Source organism: Petromyzon marinus, unplaced genomic scaffold, assembly GCF_048934315.1.
Source record: "Petromyzon marinus isolate PM22_M1 ecotype Great Lakes invasive population unplaced genomic scaffold, UKy_Petmar_22M1.pri1.0 PM_Scaffold_30, whole genome shotgun sequence".
Lineage (NCBI taxonomy): Eukaryota > Metazoa > Chordata > Hyperoartia > Petromyzontiformes > Petromyzontidae > Petromyzon > Petromyzon marinus.
In genome coordinates, this window is record NW_027423280.1 from 323,660 (window position 1) to 334,838 (window position 11,179).

General features: G+C 50.7%; 1 long non-coding RNA gene across 1 annotated transcript; it reads left to right on the forward strand.

Moving 5' to 3' along the window:
• Positions 1–2,493: 2,493 nt before the first annotated feature.
• Positions 2,494–10,661, forward strand: LOC142923140 (uncharacterized). Its single transcript, XR_012940545.1, has 4 exons — positions 2,494–2,675; positions 4,917–5,033; positions 9,260–9,404; positions 9,845–10,661. It is a non-coding gene; the product is annotated as an uncharacterized LOC142923140 (long non-coding RNA).
• Positions 10,662–11,179: the final 518 nt, after the last annotated feature.

Sequence of the window (11,179 nt, forward strand, 5' to 3'; positions counted from 1 at the left end):
TCATGAGGGGTGGTAGCAGGGTCTCAGGGAAGGAGGCCTTCATCCAGTAGTGGATAGATAAAAGTACTGTAGATTATTCACGTGTAGACAGGCAGGTACACAGGATCTCGGGGGAGATACTCTGATAGATGCACACACACTCAGGCAGGCAAGCAGATGCACACTCAGGTATATGGATAGGTGACTGGTAGCCACACGCAAAGTGGAGAGCACACGTCCATCCATACTTCACCACACGAGTGGAGGAGCCACACGTACCTCCATGGTGGCAACTTGCAGAGCAGGGTGCACAGAACTCGCAGCGTCTCTCGCACAGTCCGGGTCTCTGCATGCGGAGCAGGAGACGAAGGCGAGGATCACAAATAGTCGAGGGGGCGTGACGGTACCCAGATCTCAACACGAGGACTCACATCCTCACCATGAACCCACATCATCAACGCAGACTCACATCATCACCACTTACTCACAACACGAAACACAAAAACAACCAACATTCGCCACAAAGTAGTGGTGATGTCACCACGGCGCCTGTGCCGGGCCAGGTGCACTTTTAGGCCACATCAAGTGCCGAAGGCTGTCAAGACGTCACGGGATAGACCCAGGTTCCAAAGGTTGGCTGAGATGACTGGTAGATACACCAGCTGTATCCCAAACTGTGCCAACTTGCTGAATTTTATCCGCCACTCGTTGTGAGCGTCACTCCTCTGCCCTCAGTTGTTGTTGGAGGGCGACTGCCTCCAACTGCCCAGTAGCATCCTTCACGAGCTTCCTCGTGAAGGATGCTATTTACACCGCTGATACCACTCTTCTGCAAGTCCACTCAGCTCCACATCCTCCCAGACAGCATCAGTGCATATTTTCGACAGCCCATGTCATGCCCGTTTAGCCCCCTTTATGCGGCCAAAAAAACTGCTTGGATATGTGGGCTACAAGACCCAGCCAACGCAGCCTTGCCTGCCGGAGGAGCTTACTGGTGGGAAAGTGTCCAGATCTTTCAAGGATTTGTGAGCCCCTCACACAATCCAGCCTGTTTAAAGCCATGACGGATCGTAGGAACCACCACTAACACCACGAACAACACCACCACCAACAACACCAGCACCACCACCAACAAGAAAATTACCACCATCAACACCATCACCAAAAACATCACTAACACCACTAACAATACCAACACCACCCCCATCAACACCACCTACATCAACACCACCCCCATCAACACCAACAACACCACCATCAACAACACCACCACCAACTCGACTACCAACACCACCAACAGCACCACCAACAGCACCACCAACAACACCAATACGACCTCTAAAACCACCAACACCACCACCATCAACACCACCAACACAACCACCAACAACACCCCAATCAACACCACCAACACCACGAACACCACCACGACCACCAAAACCACCAACAACACCACCACCAACACCACCACCATCAAAACCACCAACAACACCACCACCAACACCACCACCATCAACAACACCACCATCAACAACACCACCACCAATTCGAGTACCAACACCACCAACAGCACCACCAACAACACCACTACCATCAACACCAACACCACCATCAACAACACCACTATCAACAACACCACCACCAACTCGACTACCAACACCACCACCAACACCACCAGCAACACCACCACCATCAACACCAACAACACCACCATCAACAACACCACCATCAACAACACCACCACCAACTCGACTACCAACACCACCAACAGCACCACCAACAACACCACCACCACCAACACAACCACCATCAACACCAACACCATCAACACCACCAACAACACCACTAGCAACAAAGATAAAGATCCCCCTTATAGATGAAATAGACTGTTGGGGCAAGTGCTGATAGCCAGCAGTACCTATGAAGGCCAGAACGGCACACGAGGGAATGGGTGGCCAACACAACGCCCGACCGCCTTTGTCTCCCTAGTGGCGACGCTTTCACACCACACCAGGTACTCATTTGAGGCTGAGTCGACCTAGGGGAGGCCCAGGACCGGTTCACATAATCGCCACCGTGTTGGCCTTGAGAGGGAATCCAACTCGGGATCACCGGGTTCATAGCGCGGCGCGTTAACCACTACACACACACAGACTCACACACACAGACTCACACACACACAGACACACACACACAGACTCACACACACACAGACACACACACAGACTCACACACACACAGACTCACACACACAGACTCACACACACAGACTCACACACACACAGACTCACATCACCTCACCGCTCCTCACCTTCGCCAGATGCTCTCCCCGCCTCTCTAACGGACAAACTGCCAGGGGGAAGCGCGTGGCTCGAGACGAGGGGGCGGTACCATGAGACCACGCCCACTGCGACGTAAACAGCCCTGAGCCCCTCCCCCCACCGGAGCTCCTCCCCCCCATGGCCACACCCCCTCGCCCCACCCCTTTACCCCCCTCACCCCGCCCCTCCCCCCGCTGCTTCTTCCGCTGAGGCCGGGGCGAGTGGAGGCGGCGCTGTGCATTGTGGGTGGCGAGCGGCCGATTTGGATTCCCGCTCACGGCCACCGTCGGTGGCTCGCGAGCTTCTGAAGCGGCGGCTCGCTGGCTGGGCCACCTCTACGTCGACTCAGCCCGAAGAAGGCGAGAAGCTTGCACGGTGTGGACACAGCAGCAGTGGCGGTGGTGCGGGGGAGGGGGAGGCAGAGGAGGCGCCTGGCCCACAGCCGTCACGCGCTAGGCGCCTGCTGAGTTCACGGCCCTGCTGCTGATGATGAGGAGAGGCACTGCCAGATTGCGGCTGATGGGATGAGTTAAATTTAGTTTTTTTGTGTCTCTGGAGGGACGGATTTGTTGTCGTGGCAGAAATGGCCTCCACTTGAGGCCGCGATGTGGAGTATTTGGTCTCCTCTTCCACGCTGGGCGTAGCCACACTTTACCCCTCCACACGCGGGCCGTGAGCTCACTGGACTTGCAATGCAGAGGTGCAGGTTCGAGTCCATTTCACACTCAGCCACCCACTCAGCTACCCACTCACCCACCCACTCACTCAGCCACTCACTCACTTAGCCACCCACTCACCCACCCACTCACTCAGCCACTCACTCACCCACCCACTCACCCACAGAGGGATAAAGACCCTTCATGCAGTGGTTGTGTAGTATCTGCGTTAATATTTTTGTTGTTTGGTTATGGTGGTGGTTGTGGTGGTGGTTGTGATTATATTTGGTTGTAGTGGTGGTTGAGGTTACAGTTGTGTTGTAGGTGGTTATATTGGTTGTTATGGTAATTGTGGCTCTGGTTGTGGTGGTTTTGGTTGTGGTTATAATTGTGGTTGTGTAGGTTGTGGTTAAATGTGCGGTTGTGGTCTTTGTGGTTATATTTGTTATAATTGTGTAGGTGGTGGTTGTAATGGTCATAGTTGTGGTGTAGGTGGTTATGATGGTTGTTTTGGTAGTTGTATGTATTTTGAACTTCTATCGCACCCTACCCAGCCAACCGTGATAATTGGAGGTGTGGTATTAGTTGTGGTTATTTTATGGTTCTTTTGGTTATAGTTGTGGTGGTGATTGTGGTTGGTGCAGGTGCTGGGATGAAGGATGCGTTCTGGGTCCTCTGCCCATGCGGCTCCAACAGCGATGGCTCCAGCCAGCACTGCCGCCCCTGTGTCGCATTGGTCACATGACCTTGCCTCCCAGCATACCTTGCAGTCGTCGTTGATTCTGGGCCATCTTTACCTCCTGCATCTCGAGAGGAGCTCTCGCTTCCTGCACGCGCTCTCCTCCTACCTCTGCTCTCTCTCCCCGTGTCTCCCTCCTCTCTCTCCCCGTGTCTCCATCCCCCTCTAATTTCTGGGTGGTCCAGGTTCAGGGGTCAGGAGTTTACTGGCTGCACTCCAACCTTTGACCTTGGCTGTCATTCGAGTGGATTTGTCACACAGCAGTCAACCCATAGCATCAGGATCTGTTCCGTGACCTCCTCCTGTGCCTAGCCTGGAACAGCAGTCAACCTGTGGCACCCGGATCTGTCCTGTGACCTCCTCCTGCACCTAGCCTGGTACAGCAGTCAACCCATGGCACCTGGGTCTGTCCCGTGTCCTCCTGCATCCAGCATGGCTTAGCAGTCAACCCATGGTACTTGGGTCTATCCCGTGTACTGCTGCTCCTGCACCTGCACCTAGTCTGGCACAGCAGTCAACCCATGGCACCTGGTTTGTTGTGATGACATTACCGCCACGTAGTGGCGAATGGTGGCCATTGTTGTGAGTTGGTGGGCTTGTGTGTAAGTAATTGTGATTGAGTGTGTGACTATCATGTCGTGTGTGCGAGTTGGATGGTAATGGTGTGCTTATGAGGGTGAGTGTGTGTGGGTGTGTGAGTTTCGTGGTGAGGATGTGAGTGATGGTATGTGACAGTGTGAGTTTGATGGTGATTGTATCATGGTGAGTGCAAGCAATACTGTGAGTTTGACTTAATTCCCCCCCCCCTCCCTCTACCCACTACCCACTCTTCCTTCCTCTCCCCCCACTCTCCCCACCCCCTCTACCTCACCCCCTCTACCTCCCTCTCTACCTCCCTCTCTTTCCCTGCCTCTATCCCTCTCCTTTCTCCCGTAACTACCTCGCCTGTAATACAGGAGGTCGTGGGTTCGATCCCTACCCTCACACCTGCTATATATTTTAAGTTTGCATGTCTCTCTCTCCCTGTGGTCGCGTTCAGAGTGTTTGGTTTCTATAAGTGTCGACGTGATGATAAGCCACTTCGTTGACCGATAATTTTTGGCCTTTTCTCTTCTGAAGAAGAGCTGTGTAGCTCGGTGGGCCTCACCTGGTAAAATATAAATAGTTTAGTTTCCTCTCTTCCTCCTTCCTTCCTCCCTCTCCACACCCCCTACCCCCCAGCACAATAACAAGAAGCAGGAGGAGGAAGGTTCGTCTCCCAAGCCGAGCGCTTCCAGGTCCACCTTCATGATCCTCCCTCTGCCCCAGGGTGGAAAGATCCCCTCGCACAGGGTTACGGTATCCCACCCACATACACACAGGGTTACAGTACCCCCTACTCACATGCCAGGCTATGTGCACCACACAGAGACCTAAAGACTCGCACATAGATCCATAGACTCACACAGACCCATAGACTTACACAGAAACCAATTAACTCAAACAAAGACCTGTCGAAACACAGACAATATTCTTGCACAAAGACCCATAGACTCGCACAGACTCATCCACTCGTGCACTCATCCACTCAACGACTCACAGGCTTACTCGCTCACCCAATCCCTCACCTACTCAGCCACTCACTCAAGAACGCTCTCATCCATTTACCCACCCACTTGCTCACCCACTCATGCATCCACTCACATAATCACTCATAAACTCACCCACTCACACGCTCAGAAACTGACTCACAAAATAATTCACCCACTCGTGCACTCACTCGCCCACTTCCCCATGTGCACACAGATTCACCCACTTACTTACTCGCTCACAGACTCCCTCTCTGATAGACTCGCTCACTCACACTCAATCGCTCACAAGAAGCTCTCACCCACTAACTTATTCAGAAACTCACTCAACCACCGACCCACTTACTTAAAAACTACCTCACTTATCCACACCCACTCACTGACCTACTTACTCATTCACTCGCTCAGCCACTCACTGACCAACTCGCTCACTTGCAGACTCACTCACTCACTCATCCACTCACTCCGAAACTCATTCATCCACCCACCGACTCACTCGCAACCATTAACCCATCCACTCAATCATTTCATCCATTCACTCATCCACTCACTCAACTACTCACTCATTCAACAACCCACTTACTCAGCCACTCATTCAGAAACTCATTCACCTACTCACCCACACACTCACTCACCCACTTACCTATCCACTCTTCCACTCATTCAAGCATCCACTCTCTTAACCACGATCTCAGAATATCACTCACCCACTCACCCTCCCAATAATTTCATCACTCACTCACCCACTCACTCCATCAGTCACTCACCCACTCACTCATCCACTCAATCAATAACCTGCTCATTTACTTACTCACAAATGCACTCATCTACTTGCTCAATTAGTCACTCACTCACCCACATTTTCACATTTATTCCTTCCGCACTTCCTCATTCAGCTACTTCGCCAATGATTATCTTATTCATTCACTCAATCACGTATCCACTCACTCAACTACTCACCCATCCACCCAATCACTCAGAAACTCACTCACCCACTCACCCACTCAATTATCCACTCACTGACCCACTCACTAACTCACTCAGAAATGCACTCACCCACCCACTCATTTATCAAATCATCCACTCTCTCACCTACTCACCCACTCACACACAAATGTACACACTCACTAACCCACTCCCTCACCTACTCACTCACCTACTCACTCATCCACTCGCTCAACCACTCACAGATTCACTCACTCACAGACTCTCTCATCCACCAATTCTCACTTGGTCACCCACTCATCTACTCAATAATTCACCCACCCACAAACGCACACACAAAAACACCCACAAAGATAAAGATCCCCCGTATAGCCATAACAGACCGTTGGGGCAAATGCTGTTAGCAAGCACCTATGAAAGCCAGCATGGAACACGAGGGGGTGGGTGGCCAGCAACAGGCACGGCCAACTTTGTCTCCCTAGTGGTGAGGTGTGTGCACATCACCACTAGGGAGATGAAGTTGGCCGTAGGTCAACACAGCCTCAAATGAGTGCCTGGTGAGGTGTGTGCACCTCAGCAGGCACTCATTTGAGGCTGTGTTGACCTACGGGATGCCTGGTTCAGATAATCGTCACCAGTGTTGACCATTAGAGGGAATCAAACCTGGGTCGCCAAGTTCGTAGCGCAGCACACTAATCGCTATACTACACACTCACTCTCACAAGCTCATTCACTCTCACAAGCTCACTCACTCTCACAAACTCACTCACTCTCACAATCTCAATCACTCTCTCACAAGCTTACTCACTCCCACAAGCTCGCTCTCACAAACTCACTCTCATAATCTCCCTCACTCTCACAAACTCACTCACCCTCACAAACTCACACTCACAAGCTCACTCACTCTCACAAGCTCTCTCTCACAAACTTACTCACTCCCACATGCTCACTCACACTCACAAGCTCACTCACACTCACAAGCTTACACTCACAAACTCACTCTCACAAGCTCACTCACTCTCACAAACTCACTCACTCCCACATGCTCACTCACTCTCACACACTCACTCGCTCTCACAAGCTCACTCGCTCTCCCAAACTCACTCGTTCTCACAAACTCACTCGCTCTCATAAGCTCACTTACTCTCACAAGCTCACTCTCTCTCACAAGCTCACTCGCTCTCAAAAACTCACTCACTCTCACAAGCTCACTTACTCTCACAAACTCACTCGCTCTCACAAACTCACTCACTCTCACAAACTCACTTTCACAAACTCACCCTCGCACAAACTCACTCACTCTCACAAACTCACCCTCGCACAAACTTACTCTGACTCACTCTCACACAAAGACAAATACATTCCCTGTTTGAGATTCCCTTTTAGCCTGAAGAGACTGTTGGGGAATGTGCTGTTAGCGAGCACCTATTGAGACCGAATCAGCACACTCGGGAGTGGGTTGCTTTAGAGTTCAGTGTTACTCACTGGGGCTTCCATAGAGTTCGGTGTTAATAACTGGGACTTCCTTAGAGTTCAGTGTTACTCATTGGGGCTCCAATAGGGTTAAGTGTTAATCACTGGATCTCCCATAGGGTTCAGTGTTGCTCACTGGGTCTCCCATAGGGTTGCATGTTAATCAATGGGTCTCCCATAGGGTTCGTGTTACTCACTGGGTCTCCCATAGAGTTCAGTGTTACTCACTGGGTCTCCCATAGGGTTGAGTGTTAATCACTGGGTCTCCCATAGGGTTTGGTGTTAATCACTGGGGCTCCAATAGGTTTCAGTGTTACTCACTGGGTCTCCCATAGGGTTCAGTGTTAATTACTGGGTCTCCCATAGGGTTCAGTATTAATCACTGGGTCTCCCATCGGGTTCAGTGTTACTCACTGGGTCTCCCATAGAGTTCAGTGTTACTCACTGGGCATTCCATAGGGTTGAGTGTTACTGGGTCTTCCATAGGGTTCATTGTTATTTACTGGGTCTCCCATAGGGTGGAGTGTTAATCACTGGGGCTCCCATAGAGTTCAGTTTTAATAACTGTGTCTCCCATAGAGTTCAGTGTTAATCACTGGGGCTCACATAGGGTTCAGTGTTAATCATTGGGTCTCCCATAGGGTTCGTGTTAATCACAGACCCATAGATTCCTAAAACCCTAACTCTATAAACACCTAAACCTCTATACCCCTAACCCTCTAAACCCCTATACTCCGAAAACCATAACCCTCTAATCTCCTTCACCCTTAACACCCTAACTTTCTAATCCCCTTAACCCTTAAACCCCTCACCCTCTAAACTCCTCACCCTCTAAACCCCTATGCCTCTAACCCCCTAACCCTCTGAACCCAAACCCCTAACTCTTTGAGCCCCCAACTTTCTAAATCCTTAAAAACCAAACCCTCTAAAACCCTAACCCTCGAAACCTATGTCCTTCTAAAGCGTAACCTTCAGAACCCTTAACCCTGTAAACCTCGAAACCTTAACATTCTACAACCCTAATCCCTAACCTAAATCCGAACCCATCTAAACCCCAACCATCTCAAAATCTAACTAACCCCTAACCCTCTAAACACCTAACCTTCTAAACCCCAACCTTCTAAACCTCTAACCCTCTAAAAACCCTAAAACCCAAACCCTCTAAACACCTAACCCTCTAATCTCCTAACCGTTTAAACCCCTATACCCCTACAACCCAAACCCTAAAAAAACCCTAACCCTCAAACCTTTATTACACTAAACCCATAACCCTCTAAACCCCCAACTCTCCAATCCCATGTTTTTTTTTGCGGTAAGATCGTGTAAATATAAATGTCTTAAAACCCGTCACCACCCGACACAGCCAATTAATAAAGTTTGTCACGTGAACAAAAGTGCCAATTAGTTTCTACTTTGGCACATCGGTGTGTTGGAGACTAACCCAAATAAACCTTTATTATGCATAACGCCTCAACCCCATAACTCCCCCTGCGCCACCCCCCATGTCCCCCCACACCCCCCTCACCCCCCACACCCACCACACCCCCCTCGCCTCCCCCCGCTGCTACTTCCGCTGAGGCCGGGGCGAGTGGAGGCTGCGCTGTGCATTGTGGGTGGCGAGAGGCTGATTTGGATTCCCTCTCACGGTCACCGTCGGTGGCTCGCGAGCTTCTGAAGTGGTGGCTCGTTGGCTGGGCCTCCTCTACGTCGACTCAGCCAGAAGGTGTGAACCAAGCGCGGTGTGGACACATCAGCAGTGGCGGTGGTGGGGGGGGAGACAAAGGAGGCATCTGGCCCACAGGTGCCTCCTTTGTCTCACTCCCCCCGTGTCTCCCTCCCCTCTCTCCCCGTGTCTCCCTCCCCTCTCTCCTCGTGTCTCCCTCCTCTCTCTCCCCGTGTCTCCCTCCTCTCTCTCCCCGTGTCTCCCTCCACTCTCTCCCCGTGTCTCCCTCCTCTCTCTCCCCGTATCTCTCTCCTCTCTCTCCCCGTGTCTCCCTCCTCTATCTCCCCATGTCTCCCTCCCTCCTCTCTCTCCCCGTGTCTCCCTCCTCTCTCTCCCCGTGTCTCCCTCCTCTATCTCCCCATGTCTCCCTCCCTCCTCTCTCTCCCCGTGTCTCCCTCCCTCCTCTCTCTCCCCATGTCTCCATGTCCCCTTCTCTCTAGGTGGTGCAGGTTCAGGAGTTTTCTGGCTGCACTCCGACCTTTGGCCTTGGCTGTCGCCCAAGTGGGATTGTCGCACAGCAGGCAACCCATAGCATCAGTATCTGTCCCATGACCTCCTCTTGCACCTAGCCTGGCACAGCAATCAACCCATGGCACCTGGGTTGTTGTGATGACATCACCGTCATGTAGTGGCAAATTACGGCTGTTGTCATCGTGAGTTTGTAGGCTTGTGTGTGAGTAATGGTGCATGTGTGACTTTCATGATGTGTGTGAGAGTAGGATGGTTGGGGCGTGTTTTTGAGGGTGAGTGTGTGAGTATCATGGTGAGTGTGTGGGTGTGTGAGTGTGTTTTAGATGGCTGGCAATGTTGATGGGTGGTGATGATGATGCAAGCCTTGTGCTAGAGAATGGCCCACTGAAACTAATATAACAGAGCATCTTCTGAGTACCCTTTAAGTGCTGTCTGGTCCACATCGTAAAGGGTAGAACTTTCCCACCTGTCCTTCGATGTTTGCATGACTGCTTTTGTTTTATTTTGTGAATAGCAAAAAGCATTCAACCCCATAATACATGTTGTTTTATTGGTCGCTCGTCCATTTCATATCCCATAGCGTAACCACTCATATATTTGGATTCCTCTCGATGAGGCGGGCAGTACGAGTACCACCTTGATGGGGCTGCGACGTTTCCTTCCAGAGTTATTACCAAAAAACCACAAACATCCCAGAATCCTCTCGGTTTGGGGTCAAAATATTGTCACTTATTAAATCCCATAAGAAACGTCGCATCGAATAAATGTGATTGAATTCTCCCCGCCTGGACGAGCGGAATTGAATGGTGCAACTGGTTTTGCTGTGCTGTGTTAAATTCGATGTTTGCATGACTGCTTTTGTTTTATTTTGTGAATAGCAAAAAGCATTCAACCCCATAATACATGTTGTTTTATTGGTCGCTCGTCCATTTCATATCCCATAGCGTAACCACTCATATATTTGGATTCCTCTCGATGAGGCGAGCAGTACGAGTACCACCTTGATGGGTCTGCGACGTTTCCTTCCAGAGTTATTACCAAAAAACCACAAACATCCCAGAATCCTTTCGGTTTGGGGTCAAAATGTTGTCGCTTATTAAATCCCATAAGAAACGTCGCATCGAATAAATGTGATTGAATTCTCCCCGCCTGGACGAGCAGAATTGAATGGTGCAACTGGTTTTGCTGTGCTGTGTTAAATTCGATGTTTGCATGACTGCTTTTGTTTTATTTTGTGAATAGCAAAAAGCATTCAACCCCATAATACATGTTGTTTTATTGGTCGCTCGTCCATTTCATATCCC